Source organism: Rhinatrema bivittatum, chromosome 1 (genome assembly GCF_901001135.1).
Source record: "Rhinatrema bivittatum chromosome 1, aRhiBiv1.1, whole genome shotgun sequence".
NCBI classification, from domain to species: Eukaryota; Metazoa; Chordata; class Amphibia; order Gymnophiona; family Rhinatrematidae; genus Rhinatrema; species Rhinatrema bivittatum.
In genome coordinates this window covers 508,774,722-508,787,902 of record NC_042615.1, presented here as the reverse complement: position 1 = coordinate 508,787,902, position 13,181 = coordinate 508,774,722, and the positions used below count along the sequence as shown (strand labels likewise).

General features: G+C 45.2%; 1 long non-coding RNA gene across 1 annotated transcript in view; it reads left to right on the top strand.

The window, feature by feature from the left end:
• LOC115096566 overlaps positions 1-13,181 on the top strand; it is a 41,637-nt gene that overhangs the window by 25,065 nt on the left and 3,391 nt on the right. The window contains exon 2 of the long non-coding RNA XR_003858106.1: positions 9,777-9,919. This is a non-coding gene — a long non-coding RNA (uncharacterized LOC115096566). The remainder of the gene's footprint in view (positions 1-9,776; positions 9,920-13,181) is intronic.

Here is a 13,181-nt window from a genome sequence, read left to right as displayed (position 1 = left end):
CAAACACTAAAAAGTAATTATTTTTTTTTTTACCTTTGCTGGCTGATGTTAGTTTTCTAATCGGTTGGTCACAGGCTTTTTTTTTTTCCCACCTTCCCTTTCTTATTTTTTTGCCAATTCCTTTTATATTGCCCTTTTTTCTTCCGTATTTCTTTTCTCTCCATCTTCTTCCCTCAAACACAGGTTCTCATTCTCACATGCATTTCTCTCTCTCACACACACACACACACAGGCTCTCACTGTCACATGCTCTCATACAATCATTCATACACACAGTCTCTCACTGGCACATGCTGTCTGACTCTCATACACCCAGGCTCTCTCTCACTCCCACATGCTGTCTTGCTCAAGCATAGGCTCTCACCGTCACACGCTGTCTCTCTCACACACACAGAGGCTCTCACATGCTGCCTCTGCAAACATTCAGATCCTCACTCCCACACACAGTCTCTCAACTCATCTCATACACGCACGCACACACCCTCTACAGACCCTCAGTCTCTCTCTCACCTCTGGGCCTCCTCTTCGCGGGTCGCCGCAGGATGGGCTCTGCAGCGGCCCTGAACTTCTCGGGCCGCGGCAGCCCTGCTACCGGGCCTCTTCCTCGGCCCTGCTACCGGGCCTCTTCCTCTTCTTGGGCCGCTGCGACTTGGGATTCGCAGCAGCCCACGGCGGCGGCTCCTCTTCTGCACGCGCTGATGCTCTTCCTCCTTCCTGCCCACACGGCTCCGGCAACGTTTACTTCCGGGGGCGCACAGGCAGGAAGGAGGAAGAGCATCAGCGCATTTGAACGCGATCTTTTTCTTCGGGCAAGGAGGCTCAGCGGCCGCATGAGCCTCCTTGCGCCTGGGGGCATTGGCTCCCCTCGGGATACCACTGCTCGCGTCTGCCCCTAATACCTTGGAAACTTTATTTAAAAAAAAAAAAAAGACATCTCAGGATTGACTGGCCCACCAGGGAAGCCCGATCCCCTAATAGGTCAATCTGCCCCTGTTTACAAGGGATGGCTTACTTTCGGGGGCGGTCTTATATTTAGGAATTCGGCAAAATCTCTACTAGGTCTTATTTTTGGGGGATGTCTTATTTTCGGGGAAACACGGTACTACTTGACACCATGTCAGCCATTGGTTTCAAACAAATAGTAAACACACCAACTCAGAAATCTGGTCACATCCTTGACCTCATATTTATCAACAACAAAACAGCACTCACCAACATCCCCCTCACAACAACCAACATCCTATGGTCCGACCACAAACTCATCCAAACCACACTACAACTCCAAATCAACCATACAGAAACCAACAACAACAAAAAATACATCTCATTCCCCAAACCATGCCCCAGTGAAATCATTGCAGAAGCCCTCCCCACTAACCTAAAAGATCTTAACCTCAACACAGCAAACACAGCCACAAACTCATGGCTCCAATTCAGCGCTGAAATCGCAAAATCAAAATGTCCTGTCATCACTAAAGAAATCAAAACTGACAACATCCATAAAGCACCATAGTACAAACACGAACTGAAAAACATAAAGCGATTACTCCGGCAAGTCGAAAAGAAATGGAGAAAAGATCCTACCCCACCCCACCTGGACAAGTACAGAACATTACTCCACATCTACAAATCTGATATAGACAAGGCCAAACGAGAATACTACGCAAAGAAAATCCACGAACACCAGTACAACCCAAGAGCCCTTTTCAACTTCGGCACCAAGCTGACTCAACCCATCCAAACCCCACCCTCCGATGAGATCAACTCAATAACATGCGACAAGCTAGCACAGTTCTTTCTGGACAAAACCACCAAATTAATAACTTCCAACCCTCAAGCAACTAAAGAAACACTGAACCCCCAACCCACCACTCTCCCCACTTGGACCACCTTTGAACCCACAGCCTCCTCTGAGATAAAAACATCATACAAAAAATAAACCCAGCCACCCACCCCCTTGACCCTATACCAATCAAAACCTTGAAACTAATCCCAGATACCATAGCCAAACCTATAACTGACATCATCAACGTATCGCTAGAGCAAGGAAACTTCCGAGGCCCTTAAATGTGCCATCATCAAACCTATACCCAAAAAATCACACCTTGACAACACTGACCCCACCAACTTCAGACCCATTTCGAACCTCTCTTTTATCTCAAAAATCCTTGAAAAAACGGTAAACCATCAACTCTCCAAACAGCTGGAAACCAAAAAATACTAGACCCATCCCAACACGGATTCAGAAAAACACTCAGCACCGAAACACTCCTACTTACCCTTACCAACTCAGCACTCAGAGGACTTGATGCCAGCCAATCCTAACTTCTCATACTACTTGACATATCCGCCGCCTTTGACACCGTCAACCACAACACTCTCCTAACCAGACTAAGCGAAATTGGACTAGACGGCACCACAATCAAATGGTTCAGCTCCTACCTATCAAACAGAACCTATAAAGTAATCCTCAACAACAAGGAATCAGAACAATTTCCCCTTCCACATGGCGTCCTTCAAGGGTCATCACTCTCCTCCATCCTTTTCAACATCTACATGCTCCCACTATGCAAACTCCTCACTGACCTGGGCCTCCAATTCTTTGTCTACGCCGATGATGTCCAGATCCTTATCCCCACGAAAGATAACACACAGAGCACCCTTCTACAATGGAGCTCCATCCTCACCCAAATACAAAAACTCTTATCCCAAATAGCACTCACCCTGAACCACGCAAAAACAGAAATCCTACACATCTCTAACAAACCCCCAACATGGAATATCCAAGATGGACCTTCCACACAAAGCACGAACCATCTTGTTACAACTGCAAGAAACCTAGGCGTCACCTTAGACACCCAGCTCAACCTAAAAACATACATCAACACCATAATAAAAGAAGGCTACTTCAAACTACAAGTCCTCAAAAAAAAATCAAACCACCTCTACTCATTCAAGATGATCGATCAGTACTCCAAGCTCTCATATTCTCCAAACTCGACTATTGTAACTCCATCCTCCTTGGGCTACCAAATTCCACCCTCAAGCCCCTTCAACTACTCCAAAATGCGGCAGCCAGATCCCTCACAAACAGCAAACGCTCCACACACATCACCCCCATACTGAAAGAACTCCACTGGCTCCCCATAACACACACAATTCAATATAAAGCCCTTACCCTAATGCACAAATCCCTTAACAACGAAAAGTCAGACTGGCTAAGGGACACCCTTCAGCCATACACCTCCCAATGAAACCTACGATCCAATAACACTGGACTACTCTCCATCCCATCCAACAAACTAGCCCACCTCGCCTCAACGCGAAAGTGAGCAATTTCAATAGCAGACCCTGCACTATGGAACAAACTACCAGCAAATCTCAGAACGGAACCCTCATCATAGAACTTCAAGAAATCTCTAAAAACATGGCTATTCCAAAAAGCCTGCCCAACCAACAGCTAACCCCTTGTCATCCCCAACAACCAATAACAAACAGAACCTTAACCCCGCACATATCCCACAATGAGAACTCTCAATAGTCAAATCAAATGTTAGTTGTTATATTGTTAAGACAACAAATCACTTTTATTTTACAATGTCATAATTTAAGCGTCACAAAACCTCACTTCGCTGTAATTTTACAATGTCTCAATGTAATTTTACAATGTCTCAGTGTAAAGATAGTATGACCTGTTATCACACTATCTCACTAGATACCTGTTATCACACTATCTCACTAGATACCCTTGGGTGAATGTCGGTATATAAAAACAAATAAATAATAATATTCCCAATTGTCAGGATCACCAGCATTATCTGAAGTTTATAGAACTGGGACAGCATTTCCAGTTTCAGGCTCTCCCCTTGGGCTGGTCACGGCGCCCTGCACCTTCAAGGTTGTCGTGGCGCAGCCTTATGGCATGAGGGAGTATTGGTGCACCCTTATCTCAACGATTGGCTCATAAGGGCGAAGTTGGAGGCCAGTTGTTGTACCACCGTGCAGACAGTGATTCATTCTCTGGTATCGATAAGATGGGTGGTAAATTTGGCAAAGAGCCACCTAATCCCATCTCAGACTCTCGAATATCTGGGGTCTCGTTTCGATACAAGGCAAAGCAAAGTTTTCCTGATGGAGGAGAGAGTCTGCAAGTTACAGAAAGAAGTTCGGCGCTTGTTTACATTGCATGTACCCAGAGCCTGGGATTTCTTGCAGGTCCTGGGTTCAATGGCTTCAATGCTGGAGTTGGTACCATGGGCCTTTGCACATATTAGACCTCTGCAGAGAGCTCTGTTGGCGCAATGGAATCCGCTATTGGAGGCCTTTCATCAACCTGTGTGTCTCGATCCTCCTGTGAGGGACAGTTGGTCAGGCTTTTGCCTTACCCGTTTCTTTTAAGGATTCTTCGATTTGTGCCTGCCTATATGGACAGCACTCTTCTTCATGCCCATTTTCCGCACAGAAGGCACAAAAGGAGAAGGTATTCAAAGCCCCGTTTCTGGGTTTTTCCAGCCTTTCCAAGGTTCCCCTTTTTTGGGAGTTGAGGGCTTGAGAGTATTATTTTTTAAGTACGTGTACTTCTCCCTCTGGTGTTGGTCGGGTCACTAGGCTGATATCTATACATTCACTTCAGCCATACCGACAGTCCTTTGCCAAGTGACCTTTCCATCCACAGTTAAAACGTGTTCGGGATGGTGCTTGGAAGCCAGGTATGGAGGATGAACAACCTCCCCATCTCAGAGGTTCACTGATGGGGTTTCTCCATTCTCTGTACTACTCCAGGTATTTGTAATAGGTTGTCTTTCTAAGCCTCTGGGACTAGCTGGCATTGATTGTGCCTGGTGAAAAACTTCCACCACTTCCAGGGCTGTTTCTAAGCTGAGTCCGATGTGCCGGCAGACCCAATTCCGCATGGGCCAGTCTAATCCGTCTAGGAATTGCTCCAGGAGTATTTGGTATGCTACTTCCAACCCGGACTTTGGCTCTGGCTGGAGCCAATTCCAGCCAGCATCTTTCAACTGGTGAAAGGTTTCGGGGGCTCTCCCCTGGCTATAGGGCAGCCTGCCGAACCCACTGCCAGTAGGTTTCTGGGGAGTACCCAACTCTCTGCAGTATAGTGACCTTGATGTCCTCATAGGAAGCCCTCTCATCTGGATTGGCTGCGTGAAAATCTGCCTGACTTCTGCCAGTGAGTAAATTAGCCAATTAGGTTGTCCAGTTGGTTTCAGGCCAGGCTGACAGACGGGTGGTCCATTCAAAGTTTTTTAGAAAGACCTCCCCATCCTTGCCAGCCTTCATCTTAACCAAGAGCATTCTGGAGAGAGCCATTTGCAGAGCCTCTGCTAGCTGAGTTAATACTGCGCTTTTTTGCATTAATTGATCTTGTTATCGTGCTGTTTATTTGCATTTGTACAGCGTTCTGCAGCTGCTGCTAGCCTATGGCCAAGACCTGGATTACCTGCTCCATTTTCTCTCCTCTTGGAGCCAGCTCTCAAATGAATAACTCACCCGAGGCGGGGAAAACAAAAACACCTGCTAGCCTGTCCGGCTCTGACTCTGACCAGGCGGGGCTAGCCCCCTTGGCCCGCTGTAGCAAAAACAATTGAAGTCAGAAGGCCTCAGAAAAGGTGATTAAAAATCTCTGCAAGGGTTTTTTTTTTTTCTGCGGCTGTGGTTTTTCACTTGTGCTTCCTGCTTAAGCAAAAATATGTGATGCATTAGGCTGGCCAAGCCTCGGGAATAACCAGTAAAACAAAAGGAGGCTGAGCCTGGCAGTTCCTTATTTACAACTTATTCACCAAAATAAAACCAAACCGAAGCAGAACAGCAGTTTTTACTTCAGGATTTACAGTAATGCAGCTCACTTAACTTCAGCTTATAGGAGCATCCTTCAGTTATAAGCGTTCTAGGCAACCCTGACTCTTCTCTGGTCCCCAGGGCCGCCTCCTGCTCTATGATAGGGTGAAGGGAAGCTCTCTTCACCCAAACTACCTTGCGGCATTCTGTCTTTAGGAGGACTGGGTTCGAAGCCTGAACCAGGCCTCTTAAGGTAGAGTGAGGGAGTTGTCACTACATTCCCTCACAATGGCTAACTTGGGAGTTAGATGGATAATATGAGTTAGATAGATAACTTATGAGTTAAATGGATAACTTGCCATTTAGATGGGTAACTTGTGAGTTATCAATTTAAATTTCTAAAAACCCTAATTATCTCAGAATATGGCTACTAGAACTCTGCAGTACAGAAGACAGAGGAATTTATAGCAGGATCTGGCAATTGAGAAAGCTGAAATAAAAAGAAAGCCCAGTTCCACTACTTCTTAACAGAATTAAAAAAAATACCTCATTATATTCAAGGGCTATTTATTAATTTCCAACTTTCAAGAACCACCCACAACTATTTAGGATGACCATCTTTCCTGTGGAATGGCTGAGAAATAATTTATTTATTCATAGACATTTGATATTCTGCCTTTTTCCTTGAGTGGCCTCAAGGAGAATTACAAAACAAGTTTTAACTAACAATTACATTGCTTAGGTAGAAGGCCATTTACAAACATAGCTGAATCAAATTTACAATGGATAGCATTGAGAGACCAGATGCATAATTTATAATCCTTACTTGATGGTTCAGGTAGATAGGTCGGATAGACTGAGTGTCTCTGGCAAGAGGGTGCTAAAGGAAGGTGTAGCCAAGCAGCCATGCCTCAGCTTTTTTCCTGAAAGTGAGGTAATACGGCTGAAGGTGTAGCATGGAGTAATAGCCCAGCATTTACAGAAGACAGCTGAAAACCAGGGAAGCTTCACTTCTTGTGACCTTGGGCAAATCACTTCACCCTACAAATTTAGACTGTGAGCCCTCCTGGGTAAGGAACTCCCTACTGTAACTAACTGTAACTTGTCTTGAGCTCAGATTTAGAAAGGTGAACCATTAAATCCATCCATATATCTCATCTTTTGCACGAGAACAATTTAGGTTGTCATTTTCCTAAGATAAACTAGAACTAAACCTCCGTCTATGCACTGAGGGTGAGGTTGCAAAACCAGGACTGGGTAAACCTGTCCTCAATGTAGGGTGACCAGGGATCTCTCTAGTTTCAGGACAGGTAAATGGTTTAAACCCATTGTATGGCTATAAATGTAATCCTCAGACTTCTGTAACATGCTTTGAACTCTTTGGCTGGAAAAGCGTGAAACAAAATGATGACAGGCTTGTTGCTCTGATTTTTCATAACAAAAGCATAAAGCAAGCCTGTGGTACTGTATAAACCTGGGCTGGATCTACCTGTACTGAAACAAAAGGAGGCAGCTGTTCACCCTGACCTAATAACCTGGAGCCATCTGGTAACCCTTGTATCTCCCTCCTTATTTTATTTGCTGTTCTGGTGGAGAGATGGATTGACTGATAAATATGTACAGTGTAATTCACTCACTATGGAATTATCGGCCATCTGAGTGGAGCTGCATTCTTCACAGCCCTTTTATAGTCTCATTGATGGAGATTTTTTTCTTGCCACCTTTAATCTTTTGTAATTAGGCACTTGCGTAGATGCCTGGACCTGGAACACAACTCTTGCCTTTAATCATGTCTCCTTGACTTCTGAAGCTGAGAGCACAAGACATCTTGTGATCAGAGGGATATTGATTCTTGGCGGATCTGCGCACAATGCTATGATTGGTTTCTTAAAGCTGGGTCATTGATAGAGAGGCATGGTGTCACGATTATTATTCTTATTATTGTTAAATTCAGTTTATTATTCACTTGATGACAAAAGACATTCCAAACAAGTTACAAGGAAATCTAAAAACATAATCAAATGTATACATATAGCACCTAACATCAACAAACAAATCACTGTCTAAAAAAATTTCTATAATGTAATAGTTAACACATAAAACAACACATTACTGTTACAACTGTCGCTGCCCGACGTCTCCACTCCGCCCACCTTACTTTTTTTGCGACTCCTCCCGCAGTTGATGAACGTCTGCCTGCCATCCTCTCCGGCATCCCCGGTCCGGCTTGGGCGCTGCATCCTGCCATGTTGTCCAGGTACCATAGGGCGCGCGCTCCGCACGGCCCTGCTTCTTATTCTCTCTTTGGCACGAACCTCAGGGGCGTCCCCCTGTGATGACGTCACACATCCCGGATACAAAAGCCTACACTTCTTGCTAGCTAATCGAGTTAGCAAGGGATCTCCTTATGGATGGGATTCGCTCTCCATACCTAGCTACTCTGCCTCTCCAACTTTTGGACTTTATCCTAACAGGGTACTCGCTCCTCGGGGGCCTCTCTCATTTCTTTCAGGTCACTATCAGGAACTGGTACTCTCTCCTCGAGGGCCCATGTTCCCTGACTCGCTGCCTGAACTTATCGCTTCTGCTTGGAAGAAACCGCTGCCTACATCATCAGTGAGTTACCAACTTTATTTCCTCAGAGCTGTTCCCTGGAACCAGGTACTCCCTCCTCGAGGGCCTGCCTCTATTCCAGCTTCTGTGTCACCTTCTGGGAGAAACTGCAGTGTGAGTAACTTTACCAACGAGGCTCTATACCAGAACTCTGTGTATGCTCCACTGTACTCACTATCTCAGTTTTCTCCACTACAGCACAGCCATAGAGGGAATCGCTGTTCCAGTGTCCTGAGGGACCCTAAGCCCAGCCGGGCTTCATCTCTACTCACTACTGCCACCTCTGGTGGCTTCTCAACTCTGTCTAATAAAAGATATAACTTTGTGTTGTGTGTCCCAAAGCTGAGCCTGACCTGTGGCCCCTCACGGGACTTCCCCCCGTGGGTGTGGTCAGCTGCCACAGTGTCCAAGGGTCCACCCAAAACATTACAAACAATAACAATTATAACATAGTCATAGTAAAAGACAAAAAAAACCCCCTAAACTATACACAACAATGAAACGTAAAATAAGTTGTCACTCTAAATGGAAGCTCCAACATACTACCAACCCACCCAAAACTGTAAACATCCATATCACACCTTGGATGTTATTAAACTATCCCCATTCTACTCAAATTTTAAAACATGTCCCTCCCATTAAGGGTACCAAGGCCCTCATAATACCACAGTTTGTTATAATGTGGCAATTATAAAATCCCCAAAAAATCAGGCTCTGATAGGAAACAAATCATATCAAGCCCTATGTGTTAGTCCGAAGCCACCCTGCCCTCTTATAATAATCAGTACAATCTAAGCCAGTGGTTCTCAACAGGTGTGTCGGGACACCGGTGTATTGCGACCTCCCATCAGGAGGCTGCTTTTATCGGGCCTGATAGGCCAGATCAGAGTGTGATATCACTGCTCTTCTGGGCCTGACGGGTCAGCAATTTTATCTTCCCCTGCTGGACCTGCAGTGATGCTGCTGATACTCTCTTCACCCTGTGGGGCATGGGGAAAAGGAGGTTGGGGATGCTGGGCAGGGAGAGATGGAAGACAAAGGGAGTGTGGGGGACTGCTAAGCAGGAAAGAGGGGGCCGGGGATAGCTGGGCAGAAAGGAAAAGAAGAGGAAGGGGCTGGGAGAGTCGAGACTATGACAAAAAGAAAGAATGTCACCTTTAGGTATAGATAGTCAACAATGTGCTCCATGTACCCTTAGCTGGGGACTCCCAGACAGCATGGCTAATTCAGCCTGCTCATCGATGGGAAAAAAATGCAAGTTTGCTTACCATAAACGGTGTTTTCCGTAGATGGCAGGATGAATTAGCCATGTAATCCCGCCCTCCTCCCTGGACAGCCTCTCATCCTTTCTATCGTTGCCTATTCAGGTAATCGCGTGGGAACTGTTGCGCCAGTGCATAGAGCAAAGCTCTGTATCACTTGAGAGAAATTTCCGTTTTGAGCTGCCCGGAGGGTCGTCCCAGATAGCCTGGCTAATTCATCGTGCTGTCTATGGAAAACACTATTTACGGTAAGCAAACTTGATTTTAGAGGCATCTTAATGACGCTTGTAATATTTGTTTTGTATAAGAGACTGTGTGCTGTGAATTATGTTCTTTAAAATGTATTTTTCTTTGCAGTCTTCTGTTATGAAAAGGATATGATATGAATAAAGATATTTAAACACAAACTTATCTGGCTATCTTTAGCCAGATAACCTTAAACCTAACCAGCCATCTTTTGAATATAGCAGGTTAGGTTTCAAGTTATCTTACTAGCTGGATAATTTAATGGTACACAGCTTTAATCAAAAGAATATAGCTGGTTAAGAGCCAAAAAAAAAAACAAAAAAACAAAACTCTAGGCCTAAGGGTCCAATCACCCACCCCCACCCAAATAGGCTGCCAGCCCAATCCTCCTTCCCCTCCCAAGCCCCCTCAAACAAGGCAAGTTTTTGTTTCTTTTTCTAAAGAGCCAGATTGCTGCAGCTCCCCCACACCTCCTCCTAGTTCAGCAGTAGCTACTGACCTCTGACCAGGTCTTCTTTCTTCTCCTTCCCCCAGCACCCCTATCCTAACCCCTACCATCTCTGGGATCATGATAGGCGTGTACCACGTCCCTGAGTGGGCTGATGGTTTTCAGGGGTGCTGAATGGGGGTGGGAGGGTTAGGATAAGTGTAATGGGAGAAAGAAGGGGGGGGGGAAGAGGAGTTGGCTGGAGGTAAGTAGCTATTGGTGAGCCAGGGATGGGGAAGAGACCTGCGGCGATCCAGTTCTTTAAGAAAAAAAAACTTTTGTTTGAGAGGGCGGATCAGGATGGCAACCCTTATATTTACTACATTTGGGTGAGGGTGGGTGATCGGGCCGCTAACCGCTTGAGTCTTTGTATATTTTTTACTCTGTTCTTAACTATATTCTTTTGAATGTTACTGATTAAGATTAAAGTTATCCGGCCAACTTTAGTTGGATAAGGTAAATGTTAAAAAAAAAAAAAAAGTGACCACTGTATAATTTTCTCCCTCATAATTAACTCAATCTGACTAACTTCAACACTAAAATACATTTTACCTCATAGAATAATATCAAGAAAACCATAAAATAGACTAACATACCTAACCTCCTCCGCACCTCAAGACTAAGAAATCAATAGACATGCATCAACAATGAAAGACCTAGCAGCATATAGACTAAAATAAAATCAATTAACTCTCAAAAACTATTGAAAGCAAATAAAGGTTAATATCAGTTTGATCTAGGCTAATTTAGTAAAGTTCAAAAATTCACTGGCCCCAGAAATTTAGTCATATACAGCATGGACAGTCACCAATTTGGTACATTTTTATGAAGGGGTTGATAAACATGTAGATAATGGTAAGCTGATGGATATAGTGTATTTGGTTTTTCAGAAAATGTTTGACAAAGTCCCCCATGGGAGACTCCTGAGAAAATGAATTAAAAAGTCATGGGACAGGAAGCAATGTCCTATTTCGAACAATACAAAAACTATGATAAGATTTACTTCTCCTTTGGATTTGTTTAAATCCTATCTTTCCTAGCATGTAAACAGATTGACTCAGGGCCAATGGGTTTATGTTGCCCTGCCAGCAAATGGAGACGGAGCAAGCTGACGTCACAGTATATATAACCTTGCAGTGACCCCAGCATGCCAGTATTCTCTGTCTCCAGCAGATGGTGGACATGCATCTCCCTATGGGGATTGCTTTGAGCTTTTTGGAAGGAGAAATTTGAAATTCTAAATTCAGGAAAAGAAAGTCCCGCTCTCCTGTGCGGGACCATTAGGTCTCCTGTGGGACCTTATGGTCCCTCGCACAGTTGAGAATTCCTGAGGTAATTTCTGTGGTCCCTCAGAGGTGAGCCTTGGTCCGGTAGCCAGTTCCCAGCATGGACTTAGCTGCTTGTACAGCTGAAAGGTAGTAGGTGCAGAAGGCTGAGCATGGCGGTGATGGCAGATGCCCTTTCCCCCAGCAGCCGGAGACCGTCTCTGTGCTCAGTCGATAAGCGCTGAGCTCAGGTAAGTTTAAAAAAAAAAAAAGAAAACCTTTGACGGCACCTGTTAGAATGTACTATAGTACACTTTTACTTACATTAAATATGTGCCTACATGTAAACCGTTGTGACGGTATTTAACTTAGCAACGGTATAGAAAAGTTTTTAAATAAATAAAAATAAATAGAAAGAACTTTATCTACAGAGACAGATGGAGTTTTTAGGCCTTCCTTCAGTCTCCGTGCTCGGCATGCCAGCCTGACATTCCCGCTCCTGTTGGAATTAGGGGAATTTGGCAGCCTAGCGGGTTGAGTGGGCTAGGCCCCACGGTAGGCTTTTCTCGGCATGCTGTGTGGTAGGCCGCGGCGGCATTTTTGCAAGCTTGTGCATGTTTTCTACAGGATTTTGGTGTGTATAGTGCGTCTGGTCTGCGATACGCTAGGCATGACTTTTGTGCGCATAACTTTTTTGAGCGTGGTAATACGCTCCAGCAGAGTACACTAGTGGTGCATACATCTTGCTGCACGTATTGCTGGGGCGCCTATAATTTGTGTGCGCAGAGTTTTTGAGTGCGAGCCGTTTGAACACATAGTTACCGCCACTCATGGCGCTGATAAACAAGAAGCCTAAGCGCCTTTCTCTTTGTATTGTCTGTCAATTCAGGGCTTCTCAGCCTGACCTGGCTTCTATCCTGTGTCAGCGCTGTTCAGATGCTCAGGGAGAGTTGTCTTCCTCGGATTTTGCTAAACCTGGATTTTCTCATTGTGATGATTATCTGGTTATGGTTTTGGCTGGAAGTGCGCCAGATCTTGGTTCTCCCTTGACTAGCTCAAGCATTGGCGAGGGCAGTTCTATGGGACCAGCTCCAGTTCCTTCTGGGCTTGGTCTGGACCTGGCTGCTTTTTCTTGGGTGGAATTTTTTCAAGGCTTACAAGCCTTTCTTCAGGTGCAGACCTCAGTTTCCCCCATTTCTGTCAGGTCGGACCCTCAGTCAGTGGCTCCTCCCTCTTCCAGTCCTGTGCTTAAGCGGCGGGACTTGCCTCAGTTCCCTGTAGGTGTTCCCAACTGAAATCTGGATGGCACTGATGATGAGGTTGATCGTGATGCGGTTCAGCTCCACTTCCTTGGCTTATGTGTGGGTTTGGAGAGTTTTTGAGGCCTGGTATGAGGAGCAGGGGAGTCCTTCCTCATTCAGTTAAGATCCCTCTCATTCTGGATTTTTTGCAGGATGGATTGAATAAAGGCTTGGCCCTTACTTCCTTCAAGGTGCAAGTTGCAGCTTCTGC